Source organism: Eublepharis macularius, chromosome 1 (genome assembly GCF_028583425.1).
Source record: "Eublepharis macularius isolate TG4126 chromosome 1, MPM_Emac_v1.0, whole genome shotgun sequence".
Classification (NCBI taxonomy): Eukaryota; Metazoa; Chordata; class Lepidosauria; order Squamata; family Eublepharidae; genus Eublepharis; species Eublepharis macularius.
The window spans coordinates 232,168,920-232,188,923 of record NC_072790.1 but is presented as its reverse complement, the minus strand read 5'-3'; the positions used below and the strand labels follow the sequence as shown (position 1 = coordinate 232,188,923).

The 20,004-nt window shown below is 48.0% G+C and overlaps 1 protein-coding gene across 3 annotated transcripts in view; it reads left to right on the top strand.

Moving 5' to 3' along the window:
• PC (pyruvate carboxylase) overlaps positions 1-20,004 on the top strand; it is a 367,605-nt gene that overhangs the window by 277,132 nt on the left and 70,469 nt on the right. The window lies entirely within an intron of this gene.

Genomic DNA, 20,004 nt, shown 5'->3' with positions numbered 1-20,004 from the left:
GCCCCAAATAAAGGCTGAAAACTTACATCAGTTTCTGCTTGTGAGCCCCCCCCCCGGCCCCGTGGATGAGAGCCGACTGCTGGGTGAACATTTTGTCTGATCTGCCAATGCAGCGCTTTATGTTCTTTGTATGAACACTTCCTATGCCTCCATTTCCCTTCCCGTCTCTAATCTAAGTGCCCTCTTAGTCAAGGAGACCCACTCCCCGTATTGCGTTCAGACCCACTGCTTCCCTCCCCCTCCCCCTGACCCACAGTGCTAGTCATCATGTACCTAAGGGAACCTGCTGCCACGGTGATGGTGAACTTGCGGGAAATGTGATGTGGCTGATCAATTTTATAGAAATGTCTGTTTTCCAAATGGCTGCCTTTGATGAAACTCTGGTCCCCCGGCAGATATTCTCCCCACTGCTTCACCCTCTGGGGTGTTTACAGAAAGCAGGCAGGGCCCAAATCCCCTCTCTTCCAAGGGACATCAGTACCTTGTTGCCGAGTCACGGCTGCAAGCGATGCCTTGCGTGTGATTCTTGTCGCATGGTTATTGTTGGCCATGCGGCAGTGCATCGAGGCTGCTTGATATCAGGTTCTGCTCATGGAGACAGCCACAGAATGCAGACCACAAAGAAAATAATTGCCACAGATTTATGAACAGCAAGGGGAAAAAAGAAACGTTTCAAGCTCCCCGCCAAGGAAGCTGAAGATCTGCCTTCAAATTAAATTATACAAATGAAGTGAAGTTGTTTCAGGCAAACAAGCCCTGCCTGCAAGGACTTGGCTACTTCATCATTATCACTGGAAATAGAGTCTAGGGGGTTGAGCAGAGGTGTGTTTGAGGGAGGATTTCGGGTCCTCTTGGCAGATTGGAGAGGACGCAGGGAGTGGTGTGTAATGGTCATTGAGAAGCTGAGACAGGACAGGAATATATGTTGACCAATTGCAAGAGGGGAAGGGGCTCCTGTACTTTCAGTGAATGGACAGAAAATGGAAAGGTGGTAGATCTGAGTGGTAGATCTGAGTGGTAGATCTTCTGCTCTGTGTAGAGAAGAGCCCTGATCTGATCTCTGGCATCTCTCATTTAAAAGACCTTGAGTGGAAGGGCTGAGAGAGAGAAACAGGACAGGATTAGATAGACTAGTGGTTGGGCTTAATATAAGACAGCTTCATATGTCACTGAAGAGGGAGGCAGATCCCACGCCTTGCTCGAGAAGCAGGGTGGAAAAGGGCCCCTACTGAATCTTGGGAGCTGCTACCAGACAGAATAGACCACACGGGGCTGGATGGCCCAAAGCTTTGGACATGTGTAATGCAGCTTTATAGTGTACCCTGGATGCATTGTATAAATAATCAGAATTTTAGCCAGAACAGAAAGTGTGAGCACTGTTGGCTGTGGGTTGGCAGTGTTCATTCAGCTGCAGAGCACCTGTTAAGTGCGTGGAAGGTCCCTAGTTCAGTCTCCAGCGAAAAGGATATCATGCAGGTGAAGCTGGGAAAGACTTATTCTCTGCCTGAGACCCTGGAGAGTTGCCACTGATTGGGAGAGACTAAATGTACCCGTGGTTGGGCTTGATATAAAACAGCTTCCAAGGTTCATAGCTCAGTGGGAGTCTCTGATTCAGTTCCCTGGATAAAGGCTCTCAAGTAGCGGCATTAGTGAGAAGCCCTCCCTTGGCTGGAGAGTGACTGCACGGCTAGATGGATCTGTGGTTTGACTTGAGAGAGTTTTGCTGCTTCTGCTGTTATGTGAGTTTTGGGTCTGTACTGCTCAGCTGACTTGCACCCGCCCAAAGTCTCTGTTCTCTGCAGTGGAAGAAGGCCAGCTACTCTTTTTATAGGGTTGCCGATCTCTAGATGGGGCCGGGAGATCTGCCAGAAGTACAGTTGATCTCTAGACGACAGAGATCAGTTCTCTTGGAGAAAATGGTACAGTCGGAGGGTGGATTCTATGGTATTATACCCTGATGAGGTCCCTCCCCTCCGCAAACCCTGTCTTCCCCAGGCTCTACCCCCAAACCGTCAGGAGTTTCCCAGTCTGGAGCCGGCAACCCTATCTCCTTTGCATCTTGGTCACCCTAGACAGAATAGCACCGACTGGATACCACCCCCCACTGATCAAGGCACTGGAGCAATCCTTTTGTTTTTATTTGCAGTAGAGTCCCAACCGGTGCCTTTTTCTGGCCACCCTTTCCAGTGATCTGTCCTGCCCTCTCAAGAAGCCACTCTGCACATCCTCTTCTTTGCACAGCACCGTTAATACCAAACCCTTTTGATTCTCTGAGCTTAATTTCCAATCATGTCCTCCTATTGTCTCTGTGCAGTGTTTGCATTAGGAAGGAGGCGGGAGGGGCTGACTCATGGTGGGAAGGAGGGAGGGACACAGAAAATCAGGAGGAGAGACTCTCCTTGCTGTGTTCAGTCTGCTAATGAAAAATTCCCACCGCTGCCACCTGCACCCGTTTTAATGTAATCACTCAATCCCCCACCCAAAGCAGATGTTTGCCACTAAGCCAGACGTTATTAGTGTATTGTTTATTTCTCACACTGACTTCCATTTCTCCAAGCAACCTGGGGTAACAGACAAGGAGGTTACCCTCATTTTATCCTCACAACAATATGAAGTAAGGTTAGGCTGTAGACAGTAACTGTTTGTGGCAAAGAGGGAATTTTTTTCGAGTCTCAGTCTAGCACTCTTACCACGGCACATCCTGGCTCATGTCTTTCTATCCCTGCTCTTGTTTCTTTACGAGCAGCCCAAGGCATTTAAATCTAGCAAGTGATATCTCTTAGCAAAGGAGATAAAGTGAGTTGAATTTTGCAGGGGGTAGGGTGTATAAGGAAAGGGTGGAAGGGTAAAAAGGGATATGATTTCCATAGCGTTGTTGTTGTTGTTGTTGTTGTTAACAACAACAACAACATTCGATTTATATACTGCCCTTCAGAACAACTTAATGCCACATTCAGAGCAGTTTACAAAGTGTGTTATTATTATCCTCATGACAATCACCCTGTGAGGTGGGTGGGGCTGAGAGAGCTCTTAGAAGCTGTGGCTGACCCAAGGTCACCCAGCTGGCTTCAAGCAGAGGAGTGGGGAATCAAACCTGGCTCTCCAGATTAGAGTCCTGCCGCTCTTAACCACCACACCAAACTGGCTCTCTTTAAAAAGTGAAGACCCCCTCAAAGATGATGATGTGTAGCAGTTAAGAAACTGAGCGTCAAGTCAGGGAGTCCCTGCTTCGAATCTTTCCTTGGTCACAAGCTCATGAGGCAACCTTCATTATTTCTTAGGGTCACCCCCCCCCCCAACATCTGCTATATGGGGACCTGCTCTGCAGGATTATTGTAAAGGTTATCACAAATAAATGAGCACTTTGAACACTCTACAAACACTGAATGTTTGATTTTATCTGTCCTTGTCATAACCCTTTTGAGCACATAAAGATGCCTTCTGAGTCAGTGCCTTGGTCAATCACTCTCCATATTGCCAACCCAGACTACTGGCAGCTCTCCGTGGCCTTTTGCATAACATACTACCTGAACCTTTTAACTGGAGATGCCGGGGATTGAACTGGGACCTTCTGCACGCCAAGCAGATACTCCACCACTGAGCCACCACCCAATCCACTTCTTGCGTTTCTGCTTTCTCCATTTTGCAGAATTGGAGGGAGCAGCTGAAGTGGGGCAGGGAGGGGCACAAGACTTGCTCTGAATTGTTTGGTGGATTTGTGGCTTATGGGCAATTTGAGCCCCTGGCTTCCCAGGTTCAGAAGTATTCCCTGGGGACTACGTTCATTCTTGCGGGTGCAAGCCAGTTGTGTTGCAGCCCACACTGTGCCTTCAGAAGCTCCAACTGAATGGAGGGGAGACTCTGACCAATTTCCCCCCTCCATTGCTTTGAAATTCCTAAAGAAGAGCCAAATGACGTCCTTGGCTAATGTTCATCTGTGGTAGGGAGTTATTGTCTTCGAGTGATAATTGTGTGGGAGGAACAAGGCAGGACTTGCCTCTGCTTGAAGCTGCCTCTCACTGCCGGTCCTTGGCCAGCTTATACATGCTGCAGAGTTAAGTGGCAAAGCTTTTTCTCTCTCTCAATCTGACCAAATTTGAATTGGAAGCTCCTTGGGGAAAGGGCGCGTGCACATGCACAGACACACACTTACAGAAATGCTGTGAAGATGCAGGCAATTTATGGTGACCCTACTAGGTTTTCAAGGCAAACGACGGTCAGAGGTAGTTTGGTATTGCCTGTCTCTGTGAAGTGACCTTGGACTTTCTTAGTGGTCTCCATCCAAGTAATAATTGGTGCTGACCCTGCATTTGTTTATACCTCGCCTTTCTCTCCATTGGGGACTCAAAGTGGCTCATCTCAGAGCAACCCTATAAGTCACCCAATAGGGTTGCCAGCTCCAGGTTGGGGAATTCCTGGAGATTTGGGGGGTGGAAGCTGAAGAATCTGGGTTTGGTTGAGGGAGGTACTTCAGCAGGGTATATTTCCATAGAGTCCAACCTCCAAAGAAGCGACATTCTTCAGGGGAACTAATCTCTATGGCCTTAAGATCAGATGTAATTCCAGGAGATCTCCAGCCATCGCCTGGAGGCTGGCAACCCTATCACCCAGCAAGTTTCCATGGCAGAGAGGGGATTCAAACCTGGGTCTCCCAGATCCTAGTCTGACACTGTAAGCTGTACACCACAGTGGCTCTCAGAAGCTCATTGTTATTGCTATAGATAGAAGGTTTATTGTATACAGCCATAGGCCATTACAAGTCACAAACAACAAACAGAACAGAAACACAAGTTTGAATAAAATTGATGTGACATGGTCAAAAGCATTTAAAACTAGATACATGGTCAAATCATTAAAATTTAAAACTAGATACAGCCATTAAACCATTTCCAGTTGTCAAGTTCATATAGGGCAATAAAAGTATACATAGTTAAAACAGTAAAGACAATAAAAATCCCCAATGTACAATATTAAGTTATTGCTACATAACAGGGGTTGCCAAACTGCAGCTCGGGAGCCGCATGCGGCTCTTCTAGACATCTTGTGCAGCTCCCTGAGGTCTCTGAGCATCGCCATGGCTGTACAGTTTTTTTATAGTTTAGTTTATTTCCTTCCCTCCCTTCTCTTCTTTCCTTCTTTCTTTCCATGTCTTTCCCTCCCTTTCCTTCTTTCTTTCCATTCTTTAATATTTTCAATAAAAATGTTGAAGTTGCCAGCTCCGACTCGGAAAATACCTGGGGACTTTGGGGGTAAAGCCTGTCAAGGATTTAATATCACTTTCGTCAAAGGTCAGGTGATGGCTCTTCCCAAGCGCCACCCCATCCGATTATGTCACTTCCAGCATACTGCTCCAAAACCCCACCCCTTCCTGTGATGTCACTTTCATGGCACTCCCCCCCCAAACCCGCCTCTTCCTCTGAAGTCACTTCAATGCTTACTATCTTGCAGCTCTCAAACATCTGACGTTTATTCTATGTGGCTCTTACATTAAACAAGTTTGGCCACCCCTGCTATATAACAATAAAACCAGTGGCTTGTGCAGTTACAAAAAAGCAAAATGAAACTACCCACTGACTAGCTAGAGGTCACTGTTTACTCAGGGGATGTTCCATGTATGCAAAACAATTTACAAAGTAAATTCACCAAAAGAGAAAGAAAAAAAATTCCCAAAAAACCCTGCTAAGGACTGAGCGTGCTTCAAGAGGTGTGGAATTCTGAGAGCAGTTGAGAACCGAGTTGAGTAAAGGTGATAAAAACCTGAGGAGTAATTGGCTTACTCAGACCCCTTAGAAGTATACAATCGTAGAGTGTGTTTGTCCACTCTCCCCACAATTTTTCACAGAATCTCTGCTTGTTACCTCAAATAGCAAAGTTGACAACTGAGTGCCCATCAGTGGAGGAGTGAAATGGAGCCAGCCACAGACAAAGCAGCGGTTTTGCAATTCTCCAAGTATGCAGTAAATATTTTGCTTTGCAATACTTTTTTTAAAAAAAGGAAAAATACAAGAACCCCTAAAATTGGAATCTAAGTGTGTTCATTGTCCTCAAGAACTTCCAAAATGGGGTTAATTGAGCATCAGTTAAAGAGGGGACAGGAAAACAGAGGGATGAGGTTGAGAAACTGACCTGGGCCGATTCCAGACGACTAACCTTAAGTCGCCTCATGCCGCCCTCTTCCGGATCGCGAAGGGGAAAATGCGAAATATCGCGTTTCCTCGCGCAAGTTTTGCGCGACGACGCGCAGAACTCGCGCGAGGAAACGCGATATTTCGCATTTTCCCCTTCGCGATCCGGAAGAGGGCGGCATGAGGCGACTTAAGGTTAGTCATCTGGAATCGGCCCTGCTTAGTTCTCTAAATGCTTTCTGATGGGGGAAGTTTGAACTGGAGAAATACTATCCAATCATAGAATTATAGAGTTGGAAGGAGCCATACAGACCATCTAGTCCAACCCCCTGCCCAGTGCAGGATCAGCCTAAAGCATCTCTGACAAGTATTCATCCAGCCTCTTCTTGAAAACTGCCAGTGAAGGGGAGCTCACCTCCTCCCTAGGCAGCTGATTCTACCTTTGAACTACTCTGACCGTGAAAAAGTTTTTCCTAATATCCAGCTGGTACCTTTGTGCATGTAATTTAAGCCCATTGCTTCGGGTCCTACCCTCTGCTGCCAACTGGAACAGCTCCTTGCCCTCCTCCAAATGACAGCCTTTCAATATTTAAAGAGAGTAATCATGTCCCCCCCCCCCCTCAACCTCCTCTTCTCCAAACTAATCATTCATCTCCCCTATAGTTCCTTACAGGCCTGCATGTTGGTGGTTTGTTTAACTACCTTTATCACACTTCTTAATTGAAATTTTCCAAACCAGCTGGCAACATCCTGTTAAAATAATAATTATTAAAACAATAGAGAGATCAAAACCAATGAGTTAAAATCTCAGCAGTTGAGCTCCTTCAGCAGACAGAAAAGGGGGAAAGCGCAGCTATGCTACCAACACTTGGCCTTGCAAGTGAAGGATCGCATGTCTGAATCGCTCCCCGCTTCGGAGGGAGGATGGCACTGCATGCAAAGAGTTAGCATGCCAAGGAGAAGGCTAGGCTGCCTCCTTCCCTCTACATGCAGTTTTCTTTGTGCAGGACATTTAATGTGCAAGGAAATTGTTGTACTGAGTAGTTTGTTTCGGGACATGGGTCCATCTGGGTTTGCTGGATCTCCCCCCAAGATCCTCAAGTTCTGAGACAAAACATGTTTCCAAAGCAACATCTTAGAGCCAAGCTACAAGTGACGCCTGACACAGGTTGGACACTTGTCCGCTTCCCTCAAGTTTTGATGGGAAATGTAGGCCTCCTGGTCTTGCAGCTGTAATGGAGAGCCAAGCTGTAAAACCAGGATGCCTACATTTCCCATCAAAACCTGAGGGAAGCTGACAAGTGTCCAACCTGTGTCAGGCGTCACTTGTAGCTTGGCTCTAAGTAGTATGTATTTTGACCAGCTTCACATGGCTGTTTTCCTCCACCCTCCAAGGCCCAGCTTCCTACAATTAGAGAATCTCTGTATCACAGTCTAAAGGGAACAGCTAAAACTACCCGTCTATCCGAACTGGCTTCTCTGGTTGTCAGTGACCTCTTGATGTACCCCAGCCACAGGCAGAAAAGCAAAGAGTGTTTATTAAAAGATGATTGTTCCTCTCCAAAAGGCAAAGGATGGGGGGGGGGAGCAGTGCTAGAGCTACAGAAAGGCATCAAGAGTATTGCACATTTAAGAAAGGGAGGGCTTCCCAGAAGAGGGGGGAAGCGAAGCTTGAGCCATGTGCAGAGATGTTGTCCTTGTTTGTGTCAATCCAGGGATCTCAGGGCTTTGGGGAAGGAATGGCTGGCTCCCTCCAGGATGGAACTCACAGTCTTGACCAGCAGTATCCTAGGAAGAACCACCAAAGCGGGGAACCAGTGGAGGTCATGTCTGTTTAGGGAGAGAAGTTCAGCTTACGCCAGCCTCTTCCAGCTTTTGGATGTCAAAGCACACTGGAGGCTCCTACGTCCCTCTTACCCCGAAAGAAATTTACTATTTGGCCCAAACCAGAAGTAACAATGGAAGTCCAAAATTACAAATCTTCAATGGAATGGAAGGGGGACAAACATCCATCTAGGCCAGCCTCCTGTTTCCCTACAGTGGCCACACAGATGACTCAAGGAAGCTTCCTTACATGCTGCAAGTGATAGCTAGAGGTGCACTGTCTCTGAACATGGAGGCTCCATTTAGCTATCATAGCTGATAGTCACTGATAGACCGATTCTCCATGTATCCCCTTTTAAAATCATCTCAATGCCACTCCCTCAACAGCCCCTACCGGGCCAGTCCAAGCTTGGGAGTGGTGGTGGTGGTTTGAATCTGGGAAATAGCTAAGCATTCCATCACCTGCCCCAATCTTCAAAACAGGCATCTGGAGCTTGTAATTTTTTATTTTTTAAATAACCAGTTGTTCTTCTCTGACCCAGCAGAGCTCTTCTGCTGGTGAGAGAGCAGCCTTTCCTAGCTCTTCCAGTTTTGTTTTGTTTTGAAGCATACCAGTCACTGGTGTATACTTGCTAGTACCCAATAGCTGGAGCGTAACTGGAACAAAAGGCAATATAGTGCATGATCGAGGGGGTGCCTCAGAAGCTCGTGTGGTGGTGGGAAGGCTCAGTTTTTGCAATGGGCTCTATTTCTCAGCACTGAGAGAGGAACTTACCTTTTCTTCAAAGAATCAGCCAGCAATCTTTCTCCCCAAACGGGCTGGGGGATTTCTGCAGCAGGGGGAGCCACAGGTTCCTCAGCATGTTTCCTTCTGGCCCGACCCCTTTATCAGTTGCTCGCAAGGAAAGGAAATACCTTTCTGCCCTTTGGGACTTGAGGGTCTCTGAAAAGCATAAACCCCTTTGAAGCTGGAGAAGGAGAGGGGAGAGTGGGGCTGGAGGACATCCATTTAGATAGACCTCTCTGCAGATAAAAGTCTGTCTGCTTGAGCACCAAAGCGGGATCACCGCGTTGAGGAGTAGCTGATTTACTCATAGTCAGGCCGCCCCTCCCCATTGAGCAGCAGTTCTCCATGTCCTGGGCAGAAGGTACAGGACAAAGGGTGCCTCAGTTATCAGGATAGACTTGCAGCCATAATGTGAATGCGCTGGAAGATGTGCTCGCACGCGCACACACACAGTCAGTCCTATCATTGCTCCATTTAGGAAATAAACAGCTCTGCAGCCCTGGCCTCTCTTTCTTTCTTTTTCCCCTTCTTACCACCACCCCCCACCCACCTCCAAATTGTCAAAATGCATATTGTAATCTGCGTGGAGGAGGAGCTGTCTTTTTGGTTTATGTAAGCAGTGCCCGAGGGTCCTTCCAGTTCAGCATCTTCCACCCCCCCCTCGCAGTGACCAGCCAGACACCTCCAGGAAGCCCCCGAGCAAGGCTTGAAGGAAACAGCCCTCTGTGTGCCCTCCAGCAATTGGTATGCAGAGGTAAGACTGCTTCTGCACCTGGGGGTTCTATTTAATTATCATGGCCAATAGGAGCATAAGAAGAAGCATGCTGGGCCAGACCAAAGGTCCGTCTTGTCGACATTCTGAGTCACATAGCAATCAACTAGATCAGGACTCTGGTAGTTTGCTGGCTACCCATGCATCCCCAGGAAAAGATGACAAGAGGGAGTGCTCTTGTGAAACTCAAAGGATCTGGCAGGGCTCAGTTAGGTATGGCGGGCTACCAGGTCACCCCCTTGGGAGCAAGCAAGTCACATTTTTGGTGATGTTACTCTTTTCACAAGACCACTGCTCTAAGGTACTACTGGACTGAAATCTTGCTCTGCTATCAGAACTCTCTCTCTCCACTTTCAGTGTACTTTTGCAGTGGTCTTTATTTGAGATTTGGCGTTGGTTTTATCGTGGTATTTATGTTTTCCTTTCTCTAGGACAGAACAAAATGTGCTAACGTGCGAGGATGGGGGGAAGCATATTTTATTTTTAAAATATGCATGTTTGGGATGTTTTTCATTGCTGAGAAGTAGCTCTCACTAAAAAGTTTGGTGACCACCATCAGCTCATGAAGATAACCTGTCTCCGTCTATTGGTATTGACAGAGAGACTGCCTCTGAAAAGGGAGGTTCTATTTAGCTGCAAAGGCTAAAATAGCTGCCAACAGGCCAGTCCTCTATTTCTTTCTTTAACCCTTTTTCTAAGTGAGTGGCCATGACAGTGAATTCCACAAGTAAATCATGTGTTATGTGAAGGAGCGCTTTCTTTGGTCTCTCCTGAATTTACTGCCCATTAGTTTTGTTGGTCAGAAGTAGCTGTCATTCTAGAAAAGGTTGTATGAGAGAGGAACAGGATCTCGTGTAGAATTTCACTAACCTCTTTTTTGTAAAGGAGCAAATTCGTAGCTTGGAGTTTGACCAGGTAGAGGCTTAGGACTGCTCTGCGGCACAAGGCACCATTTTGGCAACTTCAGACAGCAAACCAGCTATGGGCATTCCTGGCTATATAGGGTGTGGCCTCTATGCTCTGAGTGCATCCCAAATAGATTACTGCAATGCGCTCTGTGTGGGGCTGCTTTTGAAGATTGTTCAGAAGGCTTGCTTGGTTTGGCATGTAGCTGCTGGAGTGCTCGGCGGCTGCAGATTACAGGGAACGTATCTTCTCAGAACACAGAGGGAGATGCCAGCTACCAATTAGTTTCCAGAAGTGCAAAGACTTGTCCTGGCGCCAGGACTTTTGAGGTATGCAAAAGAACCTCCTCAGGATACAGTGAAGCCTCCCGCCATTAGCATTCCACACCCTGGGAAACTCTTACAGGATGACTCAGCCCAACCCCAACCCTCCTGAGTAGATATAAATGACCTGCCAACATCTTTTCCACACTGTGACACTGAGAGATCTCTGTCTTTTGGTGCTACACCTCTGAAGACGCCAGCCACAGCTGCTGGCGAAACGTCAGGAACTACAATGCCAAGACCACGGCAATACAGCCCGGAAAACCCACAACAACCATTATCTTAAGGACCGCCTGCTCCCGTGTGAACCTGCCAAAGGCCAGCGATCGTCTCTGGATGCCAAAGCGGAGTGGCTGGCTGGCAGGAAAGGGCCCTTTCCAATGGGGACAACCCCCATATCTCCACCCCTCTGTGCCCGATGAGTTTGAAGCAGCAGGTTGAAGTATGCTGGTTTTTCCAGGCATTTGTGGATTGCGGATGGTCTTGCTGCTTTGATTTGTTCATGCTCCAAATTGGGAGATGCCAATTGGGAAATGCCATTTTGCACTGGTTTGAATCCATGCTGATGGCTTTTATTGCTCACTTAGGTAGCACTGTAAGTCTGCTGCAGCCAAAACCTGAGAGCGAGTTGTGGCTCCTTAAACACTAACAAATGCGTTGTCTCAGAAGTGTTCCCCGCCTTGTGTTAATGGAGCTTTCTCTGCCACCCCCTCCCCCCACTTTGTTCCTGTGGGTACAGGATGTGTGTCAAGGCCTGGCTGAGTATAGCTACCCTTGCCCCCCTGTTTCCCCTCCAGTGCAACAGGCTGCCTCCATCTGGCCCATTGAGGCAAAGCTGATCCGACAGCAATCGGTAACCGTCAGGCCAGCATTGCTGATGGCATCCATGGTAGCAATTGACTGTCCAGAACAGTTACAGTCAAATGGGGTGGGGAATTGGGGGCGGGGGGGGGTAGAGAAGAAGGGAGAGGATTTGCTCCACTCCAGATGCATCAAAGCAAGGAAGGAAGAAGGTGGGCTATCCTATCCTTCCCTCTTGTACCTCTCTCCCGGGCTTTGCCCCAGGCAAAGATTCTGCAAGCACCCACAGGCAGAAGTCGAAGGGCACCTCAGTTTCACCCATCAGGCCTTGGGCAGCAGCCATAGAAGTGCTGCCGGAATGCATCACCATCCTGGCGTGCAGCTGGAATGTGGCAAGTGGGGAGGGCCTGATCGTTCCTCTCCCTCCACAAAGTCAGAGAGGAAGTTATTTTCAAGCATCTGCTTAGAACATTTGGGCCATTTGGATGAGGTGTGTGGAGTGGGGGGGGGGGGGCGTCAGGCTGTGCCTCCTGCAGAGAGCTTTTGTGTCTGTTGTGGCCTGATCTTTAGGGAGGGGGGGATAGTGCCTGGATCTTGTATTCAGCAAGGAGGAGGGATGGGGCTGAGGTGAACTGGAGGTCTTGGGATGATCAGGAGAGCAGAACCAGGGGGGCTGTTAATGACCTTATCCATTGAGCAGACCCTGAAAAGAGGCCAGTTTCATATGTTATATGGCAGCAAAGCACCGTTAAGTCAGTGTTCACCTAAGCCTGAAGATGCAGTTAGTTAGTTAGTTAGTTAGTTAGTTAGTTAGTTAGTTAGTTAGTTAGTTAGTTTATGCCTCACCTTTCCATCATTCTCCTCCCTCCTCCCTTTTTATCTTCTCAACAACCCTGTAAAGTAGATTTAGGCTGAGAGAGTGTGACTGGCCCAAGGTCACCCAGCAAGCTTCCATGGCAGAATCATTATTCGAATCGAGCCTCCCAGATCCTAGTCAGACATGCTAATCTCTACACCACATTGGCTGTCTGCATAACATGAAATATCTGTGGCAGGGTTGCCAACCTCCACATGGTGACTGGAGATCTCCCAGAATTACTACTGATCTCCAGGCCCTGGAGATCAATTTGTCTGGAAAAAATGGCTGTTTGGGAGGGTGGACTCTGTAGCATGTTACCCTGCAGAGATTTCTCCCCTCAACAAACTCTGTCCTCTCCAGGCTCGACCCCCAAAATTTCCAGGAATTTCCCAACCTAGAGCTGATAGCCCTAATGTGTGGTCAGATCTCCTAGCATGTTCTTTTTCAGTGAAATGGAATGAGCAGGGGACTGCCAAGTAAATACCTCTGTATTTTCCCCTGTGGAGCAAACAATAGCTGGGAGGGAAAGTTGATCAAGAAACAGGACAGAAGGAGAGAATTAAACATCTCCAATCACCTCAGCTGGGGTCAAACAGGCAGAACCCCTCTTGGCAGATTTCCATTAAAAGAGATCAGAAACACCAAGAGATCAGACCCTGGATTTCTCCACCGTGTTTCGTTTGGCCCTTGAGAGTTGCGGCCAGTCCAGTCCTTTGATGTGCATGTATCTGTTGTATGTTTTCAATAGTGTAGTGTAGTGGTTAGAGTGGCCCAAGTTTGAACCTCTGCTCTGCCAGGGAAGCTTGCTTGGGTGACTTCCTTCTCCTCTCCTTCATTTTATCCTCACAACAAACTTTAGGATGGGCCCGTCTCACACTCTTGACCTAACCTAAAGTTTGTTGTGAGGATAAAATGAAGGAGAGGAGTATGACGTAAACCACTTTGGGACCCCCACTGGGGAGAAAGGAGGGGTATGAATGAAGTAAATTAATAAATAATAAGTGTTTAGGGTTTTTTTTTCTTTTCAGACTTTCTGGATCTTACTCTCAAGACTTTTCTGAGAGTCTACCAGGCAGAAATGTGGTAAATATAGCATTTTCCATGCCAGCCCTGCTGATTTTCTGCTCTTCAGGCCTGCTCTTAGAGGCGTGGGGCTAGTCAAAACGAAGGGCGGCAACCATAATGTCTGAGGTCAGTAGAAAATAGGTCTCATTTGGGACAGGGGACATCACCAAGTGCAAGCATTAAATAGCTCCTGGTGGAATTCAAGAACCAGCCGGGGAAGTCAAGGGCAGTTTCCCCAGGAGAATTGCTTCTACCGCCTTGGGGTGGTCTGTCTTTTTTAAATCCCCGCCTCTAATTGGAAGAACTTGCATGTTAAACAAAGGATTCTAAAACAGCCTTCTAATAATTTTATCATTGTTTTATCTGCCCAGTAGGCAGAACTCAGATTCTGGAGAGGGGGGCAGGGGAGGGAGAAGCTAATTGGGATTTTATTGGGCTCAAGGAGAAGATCTATTGCTTTTATTAATTATTCAGGGGCAGCCTTGCTTTTCCCTGCATACTACGCAGGCTGCTTAAAATAGATTGCCGGGGCTGTTAGAGGAGCAGGCCAGAGGGACTTGGGGTGGGAGTGGGAACCCGGGGGATTGCAAGCCCATCCAATCAGAGCCAGCAATTCGCTCTAGTGAATCCAACGCCCCCCTTGCCAGCCAAGACTGAGAATTCCCCCCCCTTCTTCTTAAATTAATAAGGGTCTGTATGTGTTAGAGAATTTATGATGTGGATCTTGACAGTCAGGACTCCTGGGTTCTCCCCTCCTCTCGCCCTTCTAGCAGTAGAGTAGCATACTAGGCCTGGTGTGAAAGTGTGGGCAATGCTGCTTAGATAGAAGGTGAGGGAGTTTAAAGCAGGTAGGAAAAGAGTGCCAAACCCCACCCCACCCCGGTGCCCCAGCTTCAAGACCAGACATTAACTGGACAGGGAGAAATGCCACTATTTGGGGAATAATAACACTTATATACTGCCCTTCTAGACAGATAAAGAGCCTGTGGCGCAGAGTGGTAAGCTGCAGTACTGCAATCGAAGCTCTGCTCACGACCTGAGTTCGATCCTGATGGAAGCCGGGTTCAGGTAGTCGGCTCAAGGTTGACTCAGCCTTCCATCCTTCCGAGGTCGGTAAAATGAGCACCCAGTTTCCTGGGGGTAAAGTGTAGATGACTGCGGAAGGCAATGGCAAACCACCCCGTAAAAAGTCTGCCAAGAAAACGTCATGATGCGACGTCCCCCCATGGGTCAGTAATGACTCAGTGCTTGCACAGGGGACTACCTTTACCTTTTTACTAGAAAGATTAGTGCCCACTCAGAGAGGTGAACAAAATCAATGTTGTTATTATTGCCACAATATAGATGGGGAACTGGGGCTGAGAAGAGTGTCTGACCCAAGGCCACCTGCAGAGCTCACGGCAGTAGTGAGAGTCGAACCACCAGAGTGCTGACTCGCAACCCAACCACTTAACCACTGTGCTCCAGCAGCTCTCTTCGAATGGGGGCGGGGCAGTGAATGGAGGAAAGGTTCAGCACCACCTCTCACCTCCTCCCCTATAATTTTACAGCTGTTTATCCTGACATTTATTCAATAACACAGAGAGCTGGGAAGGTAGGGAGGGAGAGTCTGGAGGCCAGGATTCCTTCTACAGCAGACATTTTGGTGCCTGCAGCAGAAAATTGAATGCTACCCTATCCCCATACATGGTTGTTACCTTATGGCATGAATAGTATAAGAACCACCATGGCACAATGGTTTAAAGTGTTGGGCTAGAGATGGAGAGAGCTGGGTTCGAGTTTTTACTCAGCCAGGAAGCTGACTTGAGTGACCTTGGGCCAGCCAGCATTCTCTCAGCCTACCTCACAGGGTGGTTGTTGTGAGAATAAAATGAGGGGACAGCAGGACCATGAAAGCTGCTGTGAGGTTCTTGGTGGCAGAGCAGGATTAAAGCGTCAGGACAGAAGTGATCCTGTACAAGCATTTGAAATGAACGGGAACTGCACAAATGCATGGTTGTGCCTCATAGGGCAGATCTCGCTATCTCCCACATGTAACGCCCCTCCCCGCCCCCAAATATCTTGTTCTGTCAGACAGCTCCAGAAGCAGTGCAGGAATATAGGCTTAAAGGAGAGGCAAGTGGGGGTCCAGGATTCAGGGCTCTGGGTTGGCACAGGGGTTTCTCCAGGAGTCCCCCTGAAGCAGATGATGGTGATGAGAATTTACTTCATTTATACCTTGCCTTGACCTACATCATTCTCCTCTCCTCCCGTTCATCGTCACAACAATCCTGCGGGGTAGGTTAAGCTGAGAGCATGTGACTGAGGCAAGGTCATCCAGCAATCTTCCATGGCAGAGTGGGGATTCGAAGCTGGGTCTCCCAGATCCTAGTCCAACAATAACCATTGCACAACACTGGCCACCACACTGATTTAAGGGCAAGGAAACTCACTGGATCCCAGGCACAGAGCTGGGTCAGGTCTATAAACGTTCTCTTGCAATGTCCATTCAAGTTGCTTTGGTCTAGCTCTTTGGGGTGAGAAAATGGTGCCCCCCCCCGCAAATGATTGTGGTAGCACCTATCCTTCCTTTGGATTTGTTGGATTGTTCCAAGTAAAATCAGGTTTGTGGGTAGCATGGACCTTATCCCTTCCCTCCATCCAATTTCCTTTTTAAAGTTTTGACTTTCCCCCTGCGGTGCTTACAACCTATCCGATCACCTTTCCCAGGGTGCAGGGGGAATGTAACTACAGCTTATGTTGCCCAGCTAGACTTCCAAGGGGTTTCCCCCTCTACTCCTTGGGAGCATGCGGCCTGGCTCTCTTACATGAGTCATCTGGAGTTTCTGAAACGTGGCGTGTACTGTTGACTTGGATTGCACAGGACTGTGGGGTGGAGTGGGGTGAGCCTGCCTTTGGGGCTGGGGAAGGAGGTTGATTCTACCCTCCAGCTCTGGGATCCTAGAATCCAGCAACCACCACCCAAATTTGTACTTCCCATTTTGGGAAGGAGAGCTTGAGTGAAGAAGGGAGAAGCCAAAGTTTTCTGCCTTGTCATATAATATCAGAATCTATTTTCTAATGTGCACATTAAAGCTGGGCTAGGCTAGGCTGCCTGCAGCCGTCTTCTGCTGCGGCCATAACCCCAGCCTCATTCTCTTTCCCAGGCTCCTCCGTGTTCCCGGAGGAATGATGTTTTCTCACTGTGTTGATTTGGATCTCAGGCTGGGTGAAGCAGATATCCAGGCAGGCGGGAGCTGGCCTCTGCTGTAGAAACTGGCTGGCCGAAAGCTCCAGTTTTGCTGAACTCCCAAGTAACAAGAACCCATTCGCTAGCAGCCTCTATGTCCTTTCCCTCCCCAATCCCCAAATGTACAGTTTTCATTTTGCGGAGATTATGGTGAATTCAGTGTGGCTGCATTTAGGATGGACACAAGAGGCAGAAATTCAAGAGCTACGGGCCTATCAGGCCAGAGAGGACTTAGAAAGGCCAAAGAGGACTTAGAAATCTCCTTCATCTCCACCCTCCCAACACTAGGAGATAAGCCTTAACCCCTTACTCCTCGTTGTCAAGGAACCCGGTTAAAATTTGTTTCCCTAAATGTTTTTTTGTTCCTTTCCTGCCCTGTTATCTCTCGCCAGTGTCAATTTTTGTTACTGTGAGCTCTTATTTATTTTTGCTTATGAACACTTTAAAGCACCCCATACTTTCATGGCACTGTGGGAATAATAACCGTATTTTGAAAAGTGCAAGTTATGTATGGTCAAGCAAATACTGCCAATTATCTTCCTACGGCAAGCCGAAATGTTAATGTGTGACCATTTTCTGTATTCTGCCTAGCCCGACATGCTTCTTTGCATGTGTTTGCAGGCAAGCTGTGTTTGGGCCTATGGTCTCTCCTTCCCTCCGTTTCCTAAGAACATAAAAGAACCTCACTGAATCAAAATCAAAGTCCAGAATCCTGTTCCCAGCGAAGACTAGCTCAGAGGTTTCAGGCAGGCATAAAACCAACATCCATCCATGCTGTTGTCCCCCAACAATTGGTATTCTCAGGTACACAGCCACTGATCATGGAGGTTCTTGGAAGTTTATTATGTGTTGTGACAAAATCTCCTTTTTTGGCTTCCTCGAGCCTCTGCTCATCAGTTTCACCGATACATTTTTTCTGAGCTGAAAAAGCCCTCTCAAAACCAGCCTCTTTTCAGACTTTTCTCCCCACAGGAAGACTGTACCTTTCCCCCTTTCCCCTTCCTCCATTCTCCACAACTCCACCCCATGTGTCGTGACTAAGGAACCGTAAGCCATTCATGTTTCCCCCAGCTCACCATCGCAGACACCTCAGAGGTGTGTGTGGGGGGCTCTTCTCCGGCAACTAGCTCCTGCCTTTGAGCTTTTCCTTCTGGTTCAAAGACCCAGTTTGCCCTTCAGGAAAACTCCGCCAATGAGCTCGCATGCTCCACTGCGGTATTTTGCTAGCTTTAGAAAACCACTGAAGCACGGGGAAGGGAAGCCAAGGTCTCAGCTGCAGGAGGCTTGTGGTCATGACAGGATTTCAGCCTCCCTCTTTGTTTCTATTCTTCTTTTTAATGACAAAATATTTGCAGGCTGAAGTAGAGAAACCAGAGCTAGGTCACAGGTGTGGAGGCAACCATGGAGTGAAGAAAGGGGTAGGGCAACGGGACACCACCATGCAATCCTGGTGCTGGACTGAAGGCTGCCTGGCAGAGCCGCTCTGTGTCCCCCAGTCTCTATGGTACTGGGTCTTGTTTTGTTAACAGCGGTTGCCCCCATGCATGATGGCCCGTAATCTGTGACAGCTCTGGAACTCCATTGCCGTGTGACCTCCCTTGAGATTGCAGGGTCAAGCCTCCTGCGCTGGCAGTTCCAAATTTGGAACACCCTGATTCTTTGCTGGTGGTTCTCTTAGGCTCATTCACAGTCAGGTTTCCCTTCATCGGGCCCTAGCATTCTGAAATGTTTCACAAACACCTTGAAAAGTGCAATCCGCCAGGAAATTCTCCTGCACTGTGCTTTTGGGCAGCTGCCATTCTTTCCAGCAAGGCTGGCGTAGAGGCCTGTGTTGTCCCTGCTCTGCCATGGAAGCTTGCTGGCTGACCTTGGGCCACTCTCCCTGTCAGCTTAATCTACCTCACACGGTTGTTAGGACAGGATGGAGTGGGGTGGGGGGGGAGACGCTGTAAGCTGCTTTGGATCCCCCATGGGGGACAAAAGCAGAGTCATAAATATCTAAAAACCAGCGGTGGGGATGAGCTATTCTTTTAAACTTGTTGACTTGAGCTCCCAAATGTCTCGCTTGGAGTCTCATTTTTGTTTTTGCTCACGTTGTTTCTGACTCAGTAACCCCTTTGCCATCGTTTATGTTCTCAGTTGCATCTTTGCTGCCATAAGAATTAGAATAGCAACTGTATCTTTTGAGACATAACCCCGGGGCTCTGTCTGCCCTGCTTCCGACAACAGACCTAGCGAGAGCCAGATAGCTTTCTCACATAATCCTCACCTGGATTCCTCCATGAACATCAAGATGTACAAATGTAAGGGTCAGATCCAGTAGTTCCGCCTGCTAAGTTGATCCTAGGACTCTCTTCTGTTCAATCCAATTGAAATCCAGTGGCATCTTAAAGACTTAACAATATCTATTCCAGCGTGACTTCTGCCGAGTCTTTTTTTCGGGAGAGAAAGACTTCCTCCAGTAAAGAATGACATTTGCTGATGGCAAAAGGCTTCCTCTGATGGAGAAGTCTTTCTTTATTGAAGGAAATCTGTCTGTGTTGGAGGGGAGATGGTGGCAGGGAGTCAGAGGATCCAACCCTAAGACCTGTTGTACAGTGAATCATATCAGATGTTGTCAGGTAGGGAGCCCTGTGGCGCAGAGTGGTAAGCTGCAGGACTGCAACCCAAGCTCTGCTCACGACCTGAGTTTGATCCTGGCAAAAGCCAGGTTCAAGTAGCTGGCTCAAGGCTGACTCAGCCTTCCCTCCTTCCGAGGTTGGTAAAACGAGTACCCAGTTTCCTGGGGGTGTAGATGACTGGGGAAGGCAATGGCAAACCACCCCCAAGAAAACGTCGTGATGCACCATCCCCCCCATGGGTCAGTAATGACTCGGTGCTTGCACACGGGACTACCTTTACCTGTCAGGTAGCAATTTTCCCCAGGCCAGTTTGGCTAGAATCCTGACGGTGTTTTGCTGTCTTCTGGGCGTGGATTAAGGGTCATTGTGTGTGGGGGGGGGAGATATTTGTGAATTTCCTGCATTGTGCAGGGGGTTGGACTAGATGACTCTAGAGGTCCCTTCTATCCCCATGATTCTATGAGCTCCTTGCACTCGTGACTGAATGTCGTCTACCCTTATAAACACAGCAATTAATATTCAGTGCCGAATTCTCAGGCCCCACGGGGCTTCCAGTTTTCTTGAGGGAGGAGGGATTTTCTAGTCTTTATGGCTGGAAACGTCACCTTTTAAAATATCTGGAATATAAATCTCAGAAGCTAGGAGGATGAATGAACTAGGGGAGATTTGCATAGTCTTTCCCCCTGCTGAAT